We start from the raw sequence: 22,439 nt of genomic DNA, 5'->3' as shown, positions 1-22,439 counted from the left end.
TGTGAAAGTATTACAAGTAATAGTCTTCTTCTTGTTCCAAGAAGCCTGGTATTTAGAATGATACTATTTCTGTATATACTATCTGACTGAAGCCAGATCTTCTGTGTTATTCTACAATAAAAGCTCTTTATGGACTTGCATCTCTCTTTCTATGGGAACTGTGTTAAACATCTTGAGTTGTTATTTAAACAAAATCTGCCAGAGTGAATTAAGCAAACCACAAGGTATATTTGAAAAGCGCATATTTTAAGTTCATAATATGTGTCAGCCTATATAAATACGACCTGAGTTCAGGAACAGGACTACAAACACTAGCACCTTTCTTCCCTTCAATCCTTCAATGTGTGTGGTAGCACCCTGGCACTGAAGAGCCATGAGCCAGTTTTGCCTCTCTCCCCACTAGAATCTGTGAGGAGGGGGAAAGAGCATGTAGCAGTGGTTCCCAAACTGTGGTCCCTGGACCACCAGTGGTTCTCAAGAGCTAAAATATGGTCCAGAGCCTCACCGTTACTACACTATTGAAACAAGACTGACTGGTCTTGCAAAACCCTCTTATAGTGCCGAGGTAACAGGGATGTCAGGAGGGGAGAGGCTGACTACCCATGAAAGGCATGACAACAAGCCTCCTGACGGCTGCTTCTCCTCCTCCTCCCTCCCCCTGACAAAGCCGTTCCATGTGGCATCTGGAAGCAGGGGTACCTTGGTGTTTTCGCTTTTAGGCCTGTTCTTGGAGTTATTTGGTGTGCCGATTCAGAAAATTGCATTGGATAGACCACATCAGCTCTAGATTATTAAATATACCGGTAGTTTTCTGTGGGCGAGAGTCCCCTGTGAGTCCCCATATGTCTTGGCCTTCAATTCCCAGAAATCCTAACAGCTGGTAGACTGGCTGGGATTTCTGAGAGTTGTAAGCCAAAACACCTGGGGACCCACAAGTTGAAAACCATGGTTCTAGTATAATTCTATAGTGAACGGTACCATACAGTTACTCTGGAGGACCTACCAATTTCTTAGGTAAAATATGGGTAATTCAATGGCCAGGACTAAAAGATGGGTAATTCAATGATGTTCGGTCATATTTGCGGTTTTGGGGTAACTGCGATCAGGTCAGGAATATATCTTCCACATATATGGGAGTCTAACTGTACAGAATACCAAAACAAACATCTCCATTTTTGCTTGCCTTCAATTTGCATTGAACCAAATTGGATGAAGGGAAGCATTTCATAGGCTTAGTCTACATCAGTGGTTCTCAACCTTTTTTTGATCAGGAACCACTCTCCAACATTGGTACCAAGAGGGTTACAAATCAATTTTGGTCAACTTTATATTTGGTTTGGTTATTTGGGGTGCCAATCCAGAAAATGGCATTGGATAGACCACATCAGCTCTAGCTTCTGATACAGAACATATGCCATCCAGTAGTCGCCATCTTATCGCCCACAGAAAACCATAGTTAATAATCTAGAGCTGGATAGACCAGATGGTGACTACTGGATGGCATATGTTGTATATCAGAAACTACAGCTGATGTGGTCCATCCAATGCCATTTTCTGAATCAGCACCCCAAATAATCCCAGGAACAGGTCTAAAAATGAAGACACCAAAAAAATGTTGTTTGTTTGGGCTATGTTATTATCTGTAGTAGGCCGGTGAGACCGTGGACCATATTTTAGCTCTTGCGGGCCATTGGTGGTCCACGGACCACAGGTTGAGAACCACTAATCTACCTTGTACAAGGAAAAAAAGTATCACTACCAATCGGAAGGAATATATATGTATAGGTTCATCAAAGGGTACACAAACAGATACAAATCGCAATATCTTAGAAAAACCACATGTTCATGTTCATGTTCTCCCCAACTAGCAATAGTTCAACACGTCTGGATGGCACAAGTTGCTTTTGTTAGTTCTGAATTGTATCAAGAATTTTGCCTGGCTAGATCCAAACTCAGAGTTTTTCATGTTCAAATTGCAAATGCACTCTCCAGCATCCACCTATAGAGGTTGAATGAGATACAGTTCATGGCGAAATAGAGCAGGCCTTCTTCAACTTTTCCCATTTGCAACCTCTTTTTGCCTGAGAAATTTTTACATCACCCCAGGTATATGGATATATGAAATATTTATAAAAATCTAACATCTGCTGATAACAAATCAGTGTTTGCAAGACTTGCTAAACAGGCCGATTTTCCTTTTTGTGGAGTGCAGGTGAAGCATTTTCTTCCCTTCAATCCTTCAATGTGTCCACTGTATACACAGCATGTTGTTGTTGACAATTTATTTAAGCATGTGGACAATTTCAACAGAAAGGAGGAAACCATGAAAATGAACAAAATCTGGCTAACAGTATTTTTTAAAAAAAACTCTAAAATCAGGAAATAAAGAACAACACTCAGAATACAGGGAATTTCAGGCATGAAGCAATCAGGGCCAGCTAACAACCCCAACAAAGGATTCCCCTAGGCAGGAAGCAGCCAGGCTTTGAAGCTGAAAGGCCATTCAGTGCTAATCATGGTGCCCAATTGCAACATTCACACTTGCCTTAAACAGACAAGAGTTCTTTCTCCCATCCTGGACATTCCACAGATATATAAACCCCACTTGCCTAGTTTCCAACAGACCCCACAATCTCTGAGGGTGCTTGTCACAGTTTTGGGTGAAATGTCAAGAGAAAATGCTTCTGGAATATGGCCATATAGCCCGGAAATCTCGCAGCAATCCATGTTGTTGTTTGTGTTGTCAAAGGCTTTCATGGCCAGAATCACTGGGTTGTTGTGCATTTTCCGGGCTGTATGGCCATGTTCCAGAAGCATTCTCTCCTGATGTGGGTAAAACGCGTGTTGCATTCAAGAAGCAGAAAGTTTCCCAGACAGAAAAACGCCCAGGGTCCTTAGGAGTGTTTCTTTTTATCTGTATGTTCTTGTTTTGTCTTCAACAGGGAAATGCGGTGACAGAATGCAAGACGAGACGTGTCCGGAGAGACAGGGGTTTCCAAGGGCAACCACCACCTAAAAGGGGACCAAACAAAGAGAACAACAAAGGATCAATCAGGTGGAAGGCAGGGTGGCAAATAAAAGGAGATATGATGCCATACAGTGATGAAAAAGAGTCAGGAAAATGTGGGACAAAGAGTGAAAACAATGTCATTCAGCAAAAGTGGGGGCTTCTTGTGCAGGGATGCACAGCAGGGATGCATAGCTAGTTGTGCAAGGATACACAGCATTATTTGTCACCGGCCTTTATGACTGATCTCTCAGTACCCACATGTTCCATTAAGGTTAATATTTAATGACTTGATTTCAGCCTCTATTAGATAAATTCACTTCACTGCAAATATTAAGCACCGGTTCATTGATACTTAAGATTGTTCATCTGCCACACAACTGATGCTTCTTAAGAGTTGGTCATCATTTGTTTTCTAGTGAGAGGTTTTATGCCTCCTTCATGATAATAGCCAAGTCAGCCTCAGTGCTCAGTTACAAAGAAATGCTTTTTTTTTAAAAAAAAAAAAATCTGTTCCCAATTATTTGGCCATTGCTTATCTTATTTATTGAATTTGCTCAGATATTTAGATTTAATACATCATTTTTCTAGGCAAAACCATAATCACAAAGCAGTTTACAGTGCTAGGTAAAGGTAAAGGTTTCCCCCTGACATTAAGTCCAGTCGTGACTGACTCTGGGGCCTGGTGCTCATCTCCACTTCTAAGCCGAAGAGCCGGCATTGTCCGTAGACACCTCCAAAGTCATGTGGCTGGCATGACTGCATGGAGCACCGCTACCTTTCCGCCGGAGCGGTACTTATTGTTCTACTCACATTTGCATGTTTTTGAACTGCTAGGTTGGCAGAAGCTGAGACTAACAGCGGATGCTCACTCCACTCCCCGGATTCAAACCTGTGACCTTTCAGTCTGCACATTCAGCAGCTCAGCACTTTAACACACTGTGTCACCAGAGATGCTGCGTTAACATAAATACTGCTTTTAGAACAATAATAACTTGGTATAACACACAACTTGGTATAACACCAGGGATCCCCTGGTGGCACAATGGGTTAAACCCTTGTGCCAGCAGGACTTCAGTTCAAATCCGGGAAGCAGGGTGAGCTCCCGTCTTTCAGCTCTAGCTCCCCATGCAGGGACATGAAAGAAGCCTCTCACAGGATGGTAAAACATCAAGCATCCGTGTGTCCCCTGGGCAACATTCTTGCAGATGGCCAATTCTATTGAGCTCCTCATAGCGCAGCAGGCTAAACTGCTGAGCTGCTGAACTTGCTGACCAAAAGGTCGGCAGTTCGAATCTGGGGAGCAGGGTGAGCTCCCGCTGTTAACCCCAGCTTCTGCCAACCTAGCAGTTTGAAAACATGCAAATGTGAGTAGATCAATATGCACCGCTCTGGTAGGAAGGTAACAGCACTCCATACAGTCATGCCAGTCACATGACCTTGGAGGTGTCTACGGACAACGTCGGTTCTTCAGCTTAGAAATGGAGATGAGCACCAACCTCCAGAGTTGTATACGACTAGACTTATTGTCAATGGGAAACCTTTAACTTTATTTTTACTATAACACACTATGCAACAAATTTTCTAAATGCTATTGATAAGGATACCAAAACACCAAAACCTTAAAACAGACCCCAAATCCTCTGAGGCTGCCCAGACATGTAGCCTGCAAATAACCTTTCCCCCCAGAAACCCAGTTCCAGGGACTGCCGTTCTCACAGTTAATCTGTAAGATTTCGCCCCACTTTAGAATTTTACTGTGATGCCTAATATCACAACACGACTAACCTTATAGCAGTAATGAAAATAGATCATTGTTTCCCCAAGAGCTGTTCCCTTTGCCAGAAAAGAACATTGATGGCTATGACAATGAAAGCCTAATCTTTATTTGGAGATGGACAAAAAGGATTGTATGAAAAATGGGGACGTGATCCCATACAACACTTTTACAAAGCCTCAAGGCAAGTAACGTCAGTTCTGTCTTTGTAATGAGCAGTGTTTGGACACATGACTGAAATCCGCTTCATCTTGATGGATGGAAGAAAAAGACAGACCCCTAGTGCAAATTGCTTTTGACAGATCATCTGGTAAATTATTTCATTTTTAACATATCATCTGGTAAGCCTCTATAACAGACCCCATCCCCCTCCAAATACACAGCAATTCCTTTCAAATGTTTTGAACTATAAGCATGGTCAAGGACTGGGCATTTGGGGAGCTGTAGTACAATGATAGGGGAAGCCTGCTACACTGGAAAGACTATAATAAATGGATATGGTATACTTTGTATTTTCAGTTTTCTTTGGGTGCTTTTTTATCATGTCAGAAGCGACTTGAGAACATACTGCAAGTCGCTTCTGGTGTGAGAGAATTGGCCATCTACAAAGACATTGCCAAGGGGATGCTCAGATGTGTTACCATCCTGCTGGGAGGCTTCTCTAATGTCCCAGCAAGCTAGAGCTGACAGATGGGAGCTTACCCTGTGTCGCGGATTCAAACCAGCAACCTTCAGGTCAGCAACCCAGTCTCCAGGTCAGCAGTCCAGCTGACACAAGGGTTTAACCCATTGTACCACCATGGCTCCTTTCTTTGGGTTCTAGGAAAATATTACTGTTTGCAATCCTAGAAATGACTGCATATTTATTAGATGAACCCAGTAAATAGAAGACAGAACTCTCTCTTACAATGGAGTAGTTACTGAGATTGCCTAATATTTCTGTGGTGGGAATGAATACATAAAATACAAATCAGAAAGAGGAGCGCTGTTCTTGGCAGAAAACATTTTTGGCAGAAAGGTTTGCTTGTTTATTTGTTTCCTTAGACAATTTGTTTATTGGACAATGATCGATCTTTTAGTAATAACTAATATGTGTAGCCAGTGTTAAAATGCAAATGAATAATTAGCAATATGTATTAATCTTGTTGTATTGGCGCCAAAGGGTCTTTCTTTTGCTGCAATGCACAATTGTATACATGTGCGTGTGCTTTCTATGTAAACTGTTTCTTTTCATTCCCTGTGTAAGAACATTTTAAATATTTCAAAAGGAGATGCTATATGTTTTTGTACATTTTAATGCTTTTTCTGTAGTTTGCTCTTCTCCACACTCACATGTTGTGGGCGAACTACAGACCACTTACTGCAATGCAGCCTGAGCCCTGCCACATGCACAATGGAGGTCCTTCTCACAATGACACCCAGAGGCACTCCAAGTGGCCAGCTTCTGGTCAAAGGAAATCTTGTATAATGTCAAGTTTTTAACTTTGTGTTTTTTTTTAATATAGCTGTACCCATTATAACTGTAATTTGCTTCTAACATGATAAATAAATATATATAAAAGCCTTTTCCTCAATTCACAGATTTTTTTTCTACCCATATTTCTTACAATTTTGCATCAATACATTCTTTTCTACTGAGGACAAGAAAATGTATAAATCTTTACACACCCAAGAGAGACAGGCAGGCAGACAAACAGACAGACAATAAAACCTAAGTCTAAATCAGTGATTCCCAACCTTTTTTTGACCAGGGACCACTTTGACCAGGGACTACTCTCCAACATTTGTACCAAAAGGGTTACTAATCAGCTTTTGGTCAACTTTAGATTCAGATTGGTTATTTAGGGTGCTGATTCAGAAAATTGCATTGGATAGCCCGCATCAGCTCTAGATTCTGATACAGAACATATGCCATCCAGTAGTCTCCATCTGCTCGCCCACAGAAAAACATATTTAATAATCTAGAGCTGATGTGGTCTATCCAATGCAATTTTCTGAATCAGCACCCCAAACAACCCTAGGAACAGGCCTAAAAATGGAGAAACCAAGAAAAAAAAATTGGTTGGGCTGTGATATTATCCATAATAGTAACAGTGAGGCTGGGGACCATATTTTAGTTCTTGGGAACCACTGGTCTAAATACTGTTGATAGAAATTTGTATTGGCTGATCACATTTCCCACAGTGATTATGTATAAATGCATGCATGCATGCATATATATTAAACACACTACTTTCCTTCCATATGGGATTCAGTGACAAGTATCCAAACTGTCTGATTCCTAGTATCAGAAATACGTCTTTTTCCAAAACAGTTGGACATATTCTATGGAAGCTGTTTTTTTCCACCATGAAGATCTTGTTTTTGTTTTCTGTTGTTGCTGCTCTCAACAGCAAAGCCTGCTCACAGAGGTACACATTACCCTCCCCACCTTACTAAGTTTATCTGCAAACCATGCAGAAATTCCATTGGTGAAAACCAAGGATAAAGAAAAATATCAAGGTTTTGCTTCTTTTGTCCTGTTTTTGCCGTTACCTCTGTCCTTCCCATGTGAGTTCTTTTGAAGGGGAAAGTACTGGGCACAAGTGTTGTCACTAGTGATCAGCATATTTACAATCTGGAAAGGTACCAAACCGGTATTACAAGTGTACAGTACAAGCAAGTGTTGGCCAATATAAACAGCTCGTGTTGTATGCATTCCAACTACTTGGGTTTCACTTCTCTTTATGTTTATATACTTCTGCTAATCATCAAATACCATATTTAACATTAATACACAATTATGAGTACTATTATGAGTACTATCAGCAATTTATCCGTTTTTACTAAAATTTCAAATGTTATAAATTTTAGTACTGTATATTCATCTTTAAAATATTATCTGAATAACTCTCTTAATATTATCCCCTTTCAAATGAAATTGATCATAGCTTATCTTATCTTATTTGGATTTCAGTTCTCAAGACCAAAGTTAGATATTGCTTAATAAGTAACTATCTTGTGTTTGGTTATGGTGCTGGCGATTCTTTTACATCAGCAGAAAACTTTCCCCTCTATATTTTTAGCCATGCATGCGTGCATATATTGCTGGGTGGGGAAAGTATATTTGGAGTTTGGTCATGTCAAGGACAAAAGAAATCAGAGATTTTAAAAAATTAAAAGTTCAAACTAAAAATTATATATTGTGTTCATTTTTTCTTTAGCTTGGGTCTTCCTAAAAAGAACAGCTGTCTCCTCAGGGTCTGGCATACCAGGCACACAAGTATCTGTTCCCTCCAGAGAGTAACAGGTGTTCGGTACCCAAGAACAGGAAATAAATACCGACCAACTTGCATGAAATTTCCTAGAGAATGTGAGTCAGGAAACTCACATTACCAAGTCTGGTGTAGCACAGAGGTTTCCGTATGGCTTAGGGTCCTTTTTCCATTACACAACTATGCCAGTATATTCCATTTTTACTGTCATGGCTGTTACATCTTGTGGAATCTAGAGATTGGCATTTTGTAGTCCACGGAGGGATATTGAGAATGCTCAGCCAAAGAGCTCTAGTGCTCCACCAAGCAACAAACCCTGGGTTTCCATGGATGCAGCCATGGTAGTTCAAATGAAATCATAGTTCTACAATTGTGTAGTATGAAAGGGCCTCAACCCTCATTGGCAGGTATCACAAGGTGGGGAAGACAAACAGTAGAAGCAATAGGATTGGAGTCACTTCAGTGCATTAACTTTTCTTTAAATGTTTAAATTCTTTAAAGGGAGATTTAAAAACGGGCTTAAAGCTAACCTTAAAAACTGTGGCATAAACAAACTAGTAAAATGTGGGCTAGACAAAACTACAGTTAGGTGGATCTGTAATTGGCTAAGCGAACGAACCCAAAGGGTGCTCACCAATGCGTTGTCTTCATCATGGAAAGAAGTGACAAGTGGAGTGCCGCAGGGCTCCGTCCTGGGCTGAACAACAACCTTTTCAGACCCAGGAGTTTTCAGAGAGCACCAGAACCTGCACCATTGGCCACAGCAGATCAGCACCAGAGGGGCCCTGGCTGGTAGTCTTGGGATGGTGAGCAGACGCCCTATCTGGTGTCACCCAGGTATTATGGTGTCACTTGGTGCCATCCGACCCAACCACACCCACCTAGTGATGCCACTGGGAGCAGGCTGTTCAAGAGACTGCTGCATAAGTCTTATACAAACACATCCCCACTTCTACACATGTGTATGGACATTCCACCCACTACCCCACCCAGTCTTTACAAGGAATAGTTTTAACAAGAAGACAAAGCCGGCGTAGTGAGTCAAAGAAAAAGGATGACAGCAAGAATAAAAACAGAAAGGAAAAAAAAACATGACATCTGCTTTCATACTAACTCTGCAAAATGATCACAGCTGCAAAGCATTTCTGTGTAGCCGTGAATCCTCTGTGTTACCACATACACATGCCAGAGTCCTTGATAGTATTGCCAATGTCCTAGGCTGCCGTTACTGGAATACTACAGGAATAGGAGTGATGGCATTGCTATGCACTTTCTCTCCCTCTGGTTTTTCCAGCTGGCTTGCAACAGCTGAATCATCAGGGAGATTTTCTGCCAAGACGCACAGGCCCCTTATACACTGCCATATAAATTTCAGATTATCTGCTTTGAACTGGATTATATGGCAGTGTAGACTCATATAGTCCAGTTCAAAGCAGGTAATGTGGATTATTATCTTTGATAATCTGAATTATATGGCAGTATAGAAGGGGACACAGAGTTGGTTCTTGGGTCACTGCAAGTGTTACAGTAGCTTTTGGTGCATGATTTGTCTGTATGACCACCACAGGCTAAGCAAACTTCTGCAGCTACCTGACCTCCCCTGCTTGAATGGAGTACATGTCTTTTATGTACATAGAACAACAATTGCATAGTGGAAACAGACAATTTCTCAGTGTTTACTGATTGTTTTGCTCTTTAACAATCCAGAGCAAGTCCATACATGCATGCACATTATCATAATCATCTTCAACGTCATTTTGGACTATGATGTTGGGAATCCTTATCTGCCAGTGTAGAAGGGGTCTCTGATCCACCAAAGCTGCTACAGTGAGAAGCTCCTCCCCACTTCCCTTGCAGTGTTAGCCTCCATGGGTCTGGGCCATCAAGCATTATTATGGCCTCACTGAAGAGGTGGATTGCACCATGATGGGTTCTGATTTCAGGACATTGGCTTATGCATTTGTTTCTAGTTATTGGGCACTATGCCCAAGCATCTGTCTCTAAACTCTTGAAAAGTCTATTATGTTCACTATCCATTACCCAGGGTACAACTGATATTGAGAAATAATACCCCCAAATTATAAAATATATTAAATATATGAAATCCTGCAGGTAGCTTTACCAGATCTGGCAAACGCATGCACTTTCCCCATAATAACCTTGTGTCATGAATTATATTTAGAATGTTGCTCCAACACACCCAATCCCCTTCTTCCATTTCCATAATCTTCTTACAATGAACTGGCAGACATGAGAGGAAACAATAAATGAATTTATCTCAGAGTCTCTGGGTCTGTTACTGTTTCCATTGATAAAATCGGGGCTACCTGAGGCGTGGCTGCTAGAAAGATCTGGCACTCATGCCACAAATCAGCTTCACCTATTGATATGGTCATAATCCCCAAGTATCCATTGTGTACACTGGACCAACCCTATTGTATTGACACATTAAACGCATCAAGGACTCATTACATATTGCTACACCACATTCCTTTATCACTGCGCTTCTTTCAGAGACGGATCATTAGATGGACTGACACTCCAGATTATCCAATGATAGTTTATTGAATTTCCCGTTATACGAAGGGCCAATCAGCAAAGACATCCAATGAATAGAGTTGGGCCCAAATCACTGTTAACGAACAAATAGTTTTAGGAGGACTGTTTTCGTGTAACTTGCAAAAGCAAAAAGGGAAGAGAGAGATGAAAAGACCAGTGAAACAGATTCAGAGAGACAATATTTTCAGAAAGAGTTAAATCCGCAAAATACCTAAGGCAGGGGGATCTATGGCATCTCTTTCTCACCACGGCAGAAGAAGCTTTCTCCATTTTTTTCTTACCTCCTCCTTCTCCTTCGGGGAGAGTCCTAGGAACTTGGGTGGCCATTGATTTTAATGTTCCTCTCAGAGCATGATGTGAGTTGAAGTTTTCCTCTCTATGTGTCTCTCAGTCAATAAAAAGCCTGGTGGTGTCCATGCTCTGATTGGCTGAGAATGGACAAAACCAGCGACTACAATTCCCAAATGTTATGTTAAAAACTTAAAATAATTCTTAAAAAACAGTAGATTGGTGAATTGTTTTGAAACTTGGCGGGCCTGCAGTTGCAAATGAGTTCTAAAACTAAGGTAGGTTTAATGCAGATAGGTCTTCAAATGGCTAAGGATTGAGTCTTTAAAGTTTCCTATTGTAGTCAATGAGCCGAATCTCTGCCAAATGAAATGGAAAACACTCCTCCCCTTTCAGGTAACTTTTTGGAAAATGTAATGAGGGGTCGGACGAAGACAGACCCGAAAACGACATGCCTTTTGGCCCGAATGCACATGACTACCATTGATTCTTGAACCACTCTTTTTCAATCAATTAGGAGCTGGTGTGGGTTTCTTGAATAGCTGTCAAAAGAAATAAAAATGCTCTATGTTCACAGTTGTAGTATGTCAGTACTTTGAAGTGCTTTCTCTACTGACATCCTCTTTGGCTATTGAGAAAAAAATCTGGTTTTGCCTTCTAGTCTGTCTGTGTCTGATTTGGCCTTCTGGATTAGCTAGACACACTGGGCTTCCGAACCTGCAGTTTTTGTGGTAGCTGAAATTAGTCAAAGCAATCACTTGTTATAATTTATATTATTTTTAACAGCTAATTCTCAGTGCCAGAAGCTGGCAACATCTAATAGCTAGCCTATAACTATACCAAATACAAACAAAGGTATTTTTCATTTGAGGAACCATGCTGTGACTTTGTCAGTAGTAGTGCCAGTATATTTCAGTTCACTTTGAACATACCTGGAACAAATCATGACAACCAAACAGTGTTGATTTTCCAGTTCACATTGGATGGTTGCTAGTTTTCATGAAATTTGATCAAGTAAAATATGTCAAGTCTTGTTCTATTGATACATTATATTGCTTCTGCTGTACTCACAGTCTTGATGCCATTTGCATTATTAGTCACTACTCTGACTGCTCAGCTTGCTTGTGGCATTCTGCTAGCCTTTCATGTCCTGGCAAAGAAGGTCACAGATTTATTTCCCCATAGATACTCCTTTTCTCACTACAATCTCTTCTTTTTAAAAGACATTTCAACTCACTTGATTATCATTGCTGAACATAGTACGTTGTAGTCATTTCTGAAACATGATTATGATGTTGCGGCCACCTCAAGCCAAAGACACATACCAAATATTTAAAAACAATTCAGATTATTTTCATCTCTACTACTCAATGTTTTAAAACTACTGAGGAACTTTCTTTCATGCACAAAATTATTAAAATATATGTGTATATAAAACATCAATGAATATTACGTTTAGACTTCAAGCCCATCTCCAAGATATCTCATTACGTATACATATGCAAACGCAGGTATTCCAAAATCCAAAAAACCCACCAACATCCAAAACATTGTGATCCCAAGCATTTTAGGTAAAGAATACTCAACTTAAACCCCATTAAAATCAGGCACAATTCCTGTTTAATAACCTGATAATTAGCCAAAACAGACACCTGTACTTTTAGTACTCAAATGCCATGCAAAATATTATAGTTTTTACTGGCCAGCAGAAAAACAGAACAGGTGGAGACAACTGGACCTCCCTGTAGTGTCTCAGAAACCTCCGAGTCATGACCCCGTCGCCATTACGGAGCAGACCGAAGAAGAGATGGGGTTTCTGCCATTTCCGCACGATTCCGCTCCCTTCCAGATGTCCTCTGTTGACAGTTTTAGCCCACAGTTAATAAAAAAAGGGCCTTGACTCACAGCCCGGTTCTCCAGAGAGCGCTAGGTTTGACCGCAAATTGTTTTGGGAGGCTTCACGCGCGGAAAAGCAGATTTTGAGGAGGAGCGCTAGATTAGCGGAGAAAACAAGCGTTAAGTAAGCCAGTTCCCTTGAGAGTTCTCAGGGAGGATTGCAGCTGGCAGGTTGTTTGACTTTAGGCATTTTGCCTTGGGAAAGAGTTCAGACACCTGGCTGGAGAGGAGAGCAAAGTCTCATAAAAGGTCTGGGCACCAACTGGCCTTTGCGGTGTTCAACGTGTGTTCATCTGTACACACGTTGCGGTGTTCATCTGTATGTGCGGAGGCACATACAGATACACAAATTTAACAATTACTAGTTACACTTGGAATTGATCATGAAATACCTTTTCAAATTATCTACAGTAGAGTCTCATTATCCAACATAAACGGGCCGGCAGAACGTTGGATAAGCGAATATGTTGGATAATAAGGAGGGATTAAGGAAAAGCCTATTAAATGTCAAATTAGGTTATGATTTTACAAATTAAGCATCAAAACATCATGTTATACAACAAATTTGACAGAAAAAGTAGTTCAATACGCAGTAATGTTATGTTGTAATTACTGTATTTACAAATTTAGCACCAAAATATCATGATGAATTGAAAACATTGATTACAAAAATGCGTTGGATAATCCAGAACATTGGATAAGCGAGTGTTGGATAAGTGACTCTACTGTATTTAGTTTGAGCAGTGTGAAGGAGGAGAGACTGTTCTGCTTCTTCTCATCATGACGCAAATTATATGTGTGCATTGGATTCAAAAGTCAGATACCCCCCCCCCCCCCCAATCCATCACAGCTAAATTGTGGTTTAAGGAGGTACGGTAATTTCAATTGAGGAAATAGATAATGGGGAATTGAGTAAGGACTTCATCAAACAGGCAGGAAGAAAGTGGGGGAAAGCTGGGAAAAGAGTTGGGAAGAGTGGGGAAATTGTTTTATCCCATTCTCTCTTAGCAAGGTCCATCTTTGGGGATGGCCAGCCATCCCACGACCTTTCCCTGTCATCTTCCCACTTTCCCTTGCTTCTCCCCACTCTCTGGAATCCTGAAAATGGAGTCTTCTCTCTATTGTAGCTCACTGGCAAGACGGATTCCCATAGGCGGCCACCAGAAGTGGTTGTGCATCATGGGATGTCCTTTGTGGGACTCTGTTTTGCCAGTATGCGAAAACGGAGAGAAAACGGGTGAAATATCCATGTGGTGAGGTCCTTAAATGCTCTTTCTTCAGAGTCACCACACAACTTTGCTAAATATTTTTTATTTTATTTTGGCAATCCAGATCCAGATTCTTCAAATTATTTACTATTTTGATTTCAAGGGTATTGTTTATCTCCAATTTTAAATCAGAAAGGAAGTGTTCAGACTATCTGAAGTTATGGACACAAGAATCCACATTTTTTTCCATCTAAGGTCAAGTCTGTAATCTGTTGTTTGATTCAAGGGCAATGGTTTGATCCAAGTTAAATGGTGTGCATTTTAATGATGTCTCCAAATAGTCAATGTCAAAAAGACAACATTTAAAAATGAACTTTTTTTTGTGAAGGTGCCAAAATTACATTTAATCAACCTCTCCCAACACAACACATGTGCCAAGGGAACACTATCAGTTCAGAACCTGACATTTATAATATTGCTTTCTATATTTTTACTTCATATTGATGACATTTTGAAATGTGAATTAAGAAGGGAAAATATTTAGGTAAGTTGATTACTTTGTCCCCCCCAAGAGAATTGCATTATTGCTGTGTATCTTCAAGTCATTTTCAACTTATAGTAACCTAAGAAGAATCCATCATGGGATTTTCTTGGTATAATTAGTTCAGCCTTCTTCTGAGGCCGACAGTGTGTGATTTGTCCGAGATCACTCAGTGGGTTCCCACAACCTAGCAGGGATTTTTGAGATCTAGTGTAACACTCAGACCACTCATTACATCACACTGGCTCAAATATTCCAAGGACCAAATTCACTCATATTGACTTCCGCTCCCTGAAAATTTCACTTGGCTTTAAAGAGGTTGGAAAAACAAGCTCCAGTAGCCATACTCTCATGGGGATTGTGGGAGATATAGCACAAAAGTTTTTTTGGGGGGGGCGGGGGGAGGGGTTAGGAACGACATGAGAAACTGCAAGTCTGGTGTGAGAGAATTGGCTGTCTGCAAGGATATTGGCCAGGGGATACCCAGATGTTTTGATGTTTTTACCATCCTTGTGGGAGGCTTCTTTCATTTCCCTGCATGGAGCTGGAGCTGATAGAGGGGGCTCATCCGCATTCTCCCCAGGTTGGATTTGAACCGGCAACCTTCAGGTCAGCAACCCAACCTTCAAGTCATCAGTCCTGCCGGCACAAGGGTTTCATCTACTGCACCACCGGGGCTCCTAGCACAAAAGTAACTTTGGCCTTTGGTGAGACAAGCATTAGATAGTTAACCTCATATGGTATTATCCGGTATTTATTAGGTCTGTATTTTATTACCTATGCATTTTATCTCATCGCTGTAGTCATGCATAGATATTTTAGTTCCTCCACCTAGGTAGACAGAATTGTATTGATGGTTGACAGATATTATTAATTATTATAATACCTCTGTTTTATATTGTTTTTTTGTTTTTATTTTGTCATATTGTAAATTGTATGTATGTTGTTTTTATTTGATCAGGTTGTTCGGGCTTTGCCCCATGTAAGCCGCCCCGAGTCCCCTTGTGGGAGATGGTGGCGGGGTATAAAAAATGTTATTATTATTATTATTATTATTATTATTATTATTATTATTATTATTATTAACTTTATGCATTCCTTCTAGCAAAGAGTACACAACTCATCTCAAGCTAAATTTCCAATGAATGTCAAGATCCAAAATGCCAACATGAGCAATGCTGAAATTTCTCAGTAAGCTGTCTTGGATGCTTTAACAAAAAGATTACTAATGGAAGATACATTTCTTCAGAATGCATCTTGCTTATTGCTGCAGAATTCAGATGAGTTTTAGATTGTTTGGGAGAATATAAATAGTGGAAATAGTGTAAAATGGCATCCAATCTATTACTCAAATTTCCAAAATCTGATGCCCTCCCAGATTTTTATCCAAATGTGTTAGATTTACAGGCCTTTAACATTCTCAATCGGAAAGGTCTGGACATTGCTCAGTGAAAAAGAGTTTCAGTTCTGGGTGTGCACTTAGATCGAAAATAAGAATATATGCATATAATGGAGGGATTATCTAATCCTAGCCATGTGAAAGTATTGAGATTTAACAGAATAAGAAGCACAATTCCATTGCAGTCATGACATTACAAGATGCTCTCAGGCATGTAGCAACCATCAACTTTGTGGATGCAACAAGAAGGCATTGCACAAAGCCTAGCAACAGCTCAAAGTGACTTGTTAATGTGGCAGCAAAAGCACAACAACACATCTACTTGTCTCAAAGCAGCAGGCTCCATCATTAATAAAACTTATTCTCCTACTTTTTCTGCAAATCCTGACAACCTTGAAGCATTTGTGGGCAAGATGATTGAAGGTGAAAGTGGAATGGGTTATTTGCAATCGCACATAAAGCACATCAGGATGCCTAATGTTGCATTTAATCTTGGCGGTGCCTTTCATTATAATGTTCCTGCCAATTTGTTGAATTTATTTTTAAATTTGCATTATGATTCATTATGTAGTAGCGCCTTGGCCAGAGGCTTCCCATTAGGCACTTGGAGCTTACAACATCCCTGAATTTTCTTAATGGCTCATTTATCTGGATGTTTCTCCTCCAGTGTCTTCTTTTGGGATTTATTGCCAATTATTGCTCTGCATGCTCATCTGGCCAGAATAAGCCTTTACATAACTTAGATGTTTTACTCTCCTGCAAAAAAATATACAAATATTTTTCTCCTACAAAAGTATATATGAAAACAGTAGTCAGGGCTGGCCCTGCCATTAGGTAGAAGGAGAAAAGTGCTTCAGTCAGCAGATGCTGGGGGCAGCAGTGGTCTGCTGGATGCTCCTCAATTCTCTGTCCATATCATCTGCTAGGGGGATAGAGGTGTGTGTGTGTGCTGTATAACTTTTTTAAGTGTTTCATTGTTTCAATGTGTAAGATGCCTTCAGTCGTCGTCTTGTGGAAAACACGGGATATACTACTGATCCACAGATTCAACCACCCAGAGTCTGATTTTAAATTTTTAATTAATTTATTTCCAAAGAGTAAAGCTTGACACCATTTTATTGTGCCATTGGATATAATGGGAATTTAGTCATCTACAGATTTTGATATCCACGGAAGGTCTTGGAACCTGTTGGGACTCAGCAAGATCCTGGGGATTTCTTAGAAGATGAGGGGGATGGTGGGATTCCTACTGAGGAGTCTGTGTGTGATCAAGATGAATTACAGGCTTTAGATCGGAGAGAAGGGCAAGCAGTTTAAGATGAGAGAGAGGATGTTTTGGATTCCAGCGTTTGTTCCTTAGCAACAGGGAAAAAGTCCATTTTTCATGGGAATCAGCCTTCATCTGATGGGGAGTTTTCCCGCAATATCAGATTAGGTCTCCGCATGGTGGGAGTGAAGGATAGATTAATTAGGCGGTCAGAGAGACTTTGTGGAAAGGCCTTGAAATCCAGGTGTGTGAGGGATGATCTCATGGCTTCTTGGTCGGGCTTGGGCTTAAATTAAGTGATAATTACTTGGTGTCTCTCAGAGCAGACAATGTTGCCAAAAGATTCAAGTTTCTTTTTAGCTCTCACGTTGTTTCGAGTTTCTTGCATTTGCATATGTCCCTGAAAGAGTTTTGCCTTGGAAAAGTTCCTGCTTTCATGCTTATGGATTTATAATAATAATAATAATAATAATACTTTATTTATATACCGCCCTGTTTCCCGGATGGGACTCAGGGCGGTTTACAGTCATAAAAGCAACACAAACATTACATAACAACATAATACACATTATTAAACAAAGTAAAATAATACAATTATAACAATAAATCACACTTACATGACCAGATCAAGGGGACGGGAACCATAAAACCAATATATTAAAATGTATCATTTTAGGCTAGGGAAATCTTGTGCAATATAGATATATTTATGCCTGTGACCTTGACTTCCTTGATTTCCTGTACTTTGCCATTTTTGGACTACTGTTCTTTTGCATATGAACTACTATTTTATAGCTCCTTTCCTACTGCTCTTTTGCAAAATGCCTTTTTGCCCCTTTGTACCTATTTCTTAATAAACTGTTGCAGTTGGTACTACTGGACTCTGGTTGTGGTGCTGGGTGAAAAAGTGTCTCCAGGCTAGAGTGCAACAAAACCAAACCCCTTCACATCCCAAAGTCCTACAGTAAACAAAATAAGTGATGATGAAGATGATAATGTTAAAAATGTTGGGGATAATTTCCAAAAAGGAAAAAGCATTCAGAAAGGTAAAGCAGCAACAACAGCAGCAGGAGCAGCAGTGCAGTAAATCAGAAGCTTCTAATGCCAGCAGTAGAGCAATACAGGAACTGAGTCAAGCTTAAAAGTTATCAAATACTTTATTCAAGAAACCAGATACCCAGATAGGAAAGTTAACAGGGCCTTGCTATCTATCTAACTCATAGCAAACCTGTTCTCTTTCCAGGCTTACAGGAGAACAAAAAGTAACAAAATGGAGGACTCAGGCTTGCCATGTGCTCAGATAAAAAGGTGTGTTGCTAAAAACAAGAAAGGCGATAGAAGGAGAGAAAGGAAGACAGACATGTTATTCATCTTGAGAGAGCGTTTCCATTACAGAGATGTATAAATGTTGGCCCACCACTTTAACTGGCATGGCTTCCAGTCATTCTCCAAAGAGGTTAAAAAATGATGGTGTGGATGCCTAACATATTTCTCGGAGAAGTCACAAGAACAATGCTGGGGACTAAATATACTCCGTGGGTCACACTGTGCCCAACTCTGCTTTACATTAACAAATGAAAACTGCTTCATTGCCTCTGTGCAAACGTTTTGGCTCTTTTAAGAGGCCACGGTGGCGCAATGGGTTAAACCGCTGAGCTGCTAAACTTGCTGACCAGAAGGTTGGTGGTTTGAATCTGTGGGACAGGGTGAGCTTCCACTGTTAGCCCCAGCTTTTGCCAACCTAGCAGTTTGAAAACATGCAAATGTGAGTAGGTCAATAGGTGCTGCCTCGGCAGGAAGGTAAATAGCTCTCCATGCAGTCGTGCAGGCCACATGACCTAGGAGGTGCTAACGGACAACGCAGGCTCTTTGGCTTAGAAATGGAGATGAGCACCACCCCACAGAGTCAGAGATGAGCACCACTCAAGAGCCAGAAGGGGAAGCCTTTACCACACAAGACAGTCATAGTAGTTAAATGGCTGTATGCCAGAATCTTCCCTGAGTTCCCTCAGGGAGATAGGGCATAATACAAATTAATTATTATTATTATTATTATTATTATTATTATTATTATTATTATTATTATTAGAGTCTCACTTATCCAACATAAACAGGCCGGCAGAACGCTGGATAAGCGAATATGTTCAATAATAAGGAGGCATTAAGGAAAAGCCTATTAAACATCAAATTAGGTTATGATTTTACGAATTAAGCACCAAAACATCATGTTATACAACAAATTTGACAGAAAAAGTAGTTCAATACACAGTAATGCTATGTAGTAATTACTGTATTTACAAATTTAGCACCAAAATATCATGATGTATTGAAAACATTGACTACAAAAATGCGTTGGATAATCCAGAACGTTGGATAAGTGAGACTCTACTGTACTATTAAAACTCTATTGGATTATTTTATGTTTATGGTCTAAAATCATTCTCCAAGCCTAGCTTACATTGCAAAATCACATCACAAGATTATGCCTGCAGGTACACACAATGCAAGGAGTGCGAGTCAGCCTGTACGTGCAGCGAGCCAACAGTTGCGATGTCTCTGATTGTTGCTTGCTGAAAAATTTGCTACAAATGGCCAAATCAATTATTTATCCTTCCCTTGATTCTATAATAGGATTCCAGAGTCAAAAGTGTAGACTTAGGACCTCAGTATTAAGATGTCTATTTTTAGCCCTCTTGTTGGTTAATAATGCTCTTAGGTATTGACTGCCTTACATTACTTATGCCTTTTAATTTCTCTGCAGCCTCATGATTATGCCCTGCAATTACTGCACATTCTCTAGAGTGCTTCCTAGCAAGCAGAAATGACCATGGGAAATTTCATAGTCAGGTCTTATTACCGGTTCATTATGCAACTGCAAGTAAGTTACTTGCTTTCGTCTCTTGCTGCTTGTGTTTCCCATGCAAAAGTGAGAGATAACTCGTGTTTTTTTATTTGTTTTTTTTTTCAAAGTGTAATAGAGACGTTGTTGATTTTGTGTGCCTTCAAGTTGTTTCTGATTTACAGTGACCCTATCACAAGGTTTGAACAAGATTTGTTCAGTGGGACTTCCCCTTTGCCTTCCTTTGAAGTTGAGAAAGGATCACCTACCCGAAGTTACCAGGTAGGTTTCCATGACTCAGTGGGGATTCAAACCTTGTTCTCCAAAGTCAGAGTTCTTTTTTCAAAACATTACACCACACTGTTCTTGGGATGAAAATACTGATAAGACATTTGTAAGACCTCTTTCTTACCTAGTCATAATGTTTTCATGAGCCAGTGTGGTGTAATGGTTTGAGTATTGGACTGCCACTCCAGAGCAGTGTTTCTCAAACTGTGCTCCTCCATATGTTTTGGACTTCAGTTCCCACAATTCCTAACAGCTGGTAAGCTGGCTGGGATTTCTGGGAGCTGAAATCCAAAACACCTGGGGGAGCACAATTTGAAAAACACTGCTCTAAAGAACAGGGTTCAAGCCTTTTTGGTCATGGAAAGCCACTGAGTGACCCTGGGCAAGTCACATTATTTCAGATTCAAAGGCAAATGCCCTCTGAGCAAATCTTGTCAAGTGAACCCCGTAATAGGTTTGCCTTGGGGTCACTATAACTCAAATTGTCATCAAGGAAGTCAATAAGTAAAAATTCATTTTAAGAAAAATGCATTAAAATGTACACAAGAAAGGTGTGTGCCAAAAATGTGTAAACACCCACGCAGGAAGAATGCAATAATCTCACAAATGGATTCAGGACTTCAGACTGAATGTGAGTGCTGTTAGCATTCTGGGAAAACAAGCCGACAGATTTTCACATTCCTAACAGGTATCTGTGCAAGCAAAATACTTGGAGACAGCCAGGAAAAGAAACTTCCTGGTGTTAATATGTGCGATAACAGCACCTGATGTGCCAAAAATTCATGGGCTGTGCCTTCTCCCTTGATGGTATTCAAAGGTGTTGCCCTCAGGTGAGCATGCAAGCAATGGGAATGCCAGATAAATGCAACTGCTTTTTACATTTAAAGTTGATCTTTAAACAATAGGGAATATGGCCCAATCCTTGTCTTCAGTTCCAGAAAGCTTCCACAATATCCAGTTTTGTATATCTCTGTCTCTGTGAGGCACCGACTTTTAACCAATCACAGATCTTCAGGGCCCTTGTGGCATCACTTGTAAGAAATCTTCACTAGATTGTCCATAACTTGTGTTTCAGCTCAAAGCTTTTCCCTGTTTGCTTTAAAGTGTATTGCATTGCCCTAGACCAGTGGTTCTCAACCTGTGGGTCACCAGTTGTTTTGGCCTGTAACTCCCAGAAATCCCAGCCAGTTTACCAGCTGTTAGGATTTCTGGAAGGTGAAGGCCAAAACATCTGGGGACCCACAGGTTGAGAACCACTGCCCTTGACAGAGCTTCAACTGGTGCATTGGAATCACCAGTTGATCTGCCCAGGCATATTAGCAAATATATCACCTCCCTTGAGATATTCAAAGAATGTCTGTACCATCCCCACAACACCAATGTCAGGATTATCCACCTTAATAATAATAATAATAATAATAATAATAATAATAATAATAATAATAAAACTTTATTTATATACCGCCCTATCTCCCGGATGGGACTCAGGGCGGTTTACAGTCATAAAAGCAACACAAACATTACATAACAACATAATACATAATACATAACACACATTATTAAACAAAGTAAAATAATACAATTATAACAATAAATCACACTTACATGACCAGATCAAGGGGACGGGAACCATAAAGGGGAATCTTATGCAATATATTCAGGCTCAGAATATTTGCATGTCACTCAGAGATTATGGAGGGCCAGGAGTACGTTTCACTTCTTTTGATTAAGATTTGAGCCTTTTAATTTTATGCTCAAGGATTCCTATGACCATGCAAAGAGTACTATGCAAAGCCTTCTCAGTATCTCGAGAACAAAAGCAGTGCTGGATCAGACCAAAGTCCCATCTAGCCTAACATTTTGTTGATACAGTGGCTAACCAGATACTTATAGGAAATCTACAAACAAAGTAATACCCTCCTGCTTGTGCTCTCCAGCTATTGTTCTGTGGGCACATACTGCTTCTTATATTGGAGACAATATTATAGATTACTCTTTGATAGCATTATTTGGCACTTTTTATCCCATTTTTAAAACCACATCTATCACTATTGCATACTTTTAAGTGTGCACTTTGAGAGGAAGTACTGTACTTATTTTTTCTGACTTCAATCTC

General features: G+C 40.2%; 1 long non-coding RNA gene across 1 annotated transcript; it reads right to left on the bottom strand.

The window, feature by feature from the left end:
* Nucleotides 1-1,764: 1,764 nt before the first annotated feature.
* Nucleotides 1,765-8,867, bottom strand: LOC134296575 (uncharacterized). Its single transcript, XR_010003371.1, has 2 exons — nucleotides 8,673-8,867; nucleotides 1,765-3,012 (listed from the first exon to the last, which is right to left on the bottom strand). It is a non-coding gene; the product is annotated as an uncharacterized LOC134296575 (long non-coding RNA).
* Nucleotides 8,868-22,439: the final 13,572 nt, after the last annotated feature.

The sequence above is a fragment of the Anolis carolinensis genome, chromosome 2 (genome assembly GCF_035594765.1).
Source record: "Anolis carolinensis isolate JA03-04 chromosome 2, rAnoCar3.1.pri, whole genome shotgun sequence".
Classification (NCBI taxonomy): Eukaryota; Metazoa; Chordata; class Lepidosauria; order Squamata; family Dactyloidae; genus Anolis; species Anolis carolinensis.
This window is presented reverse-complemented; position numbering and strand designations above follow the sequence as displayed.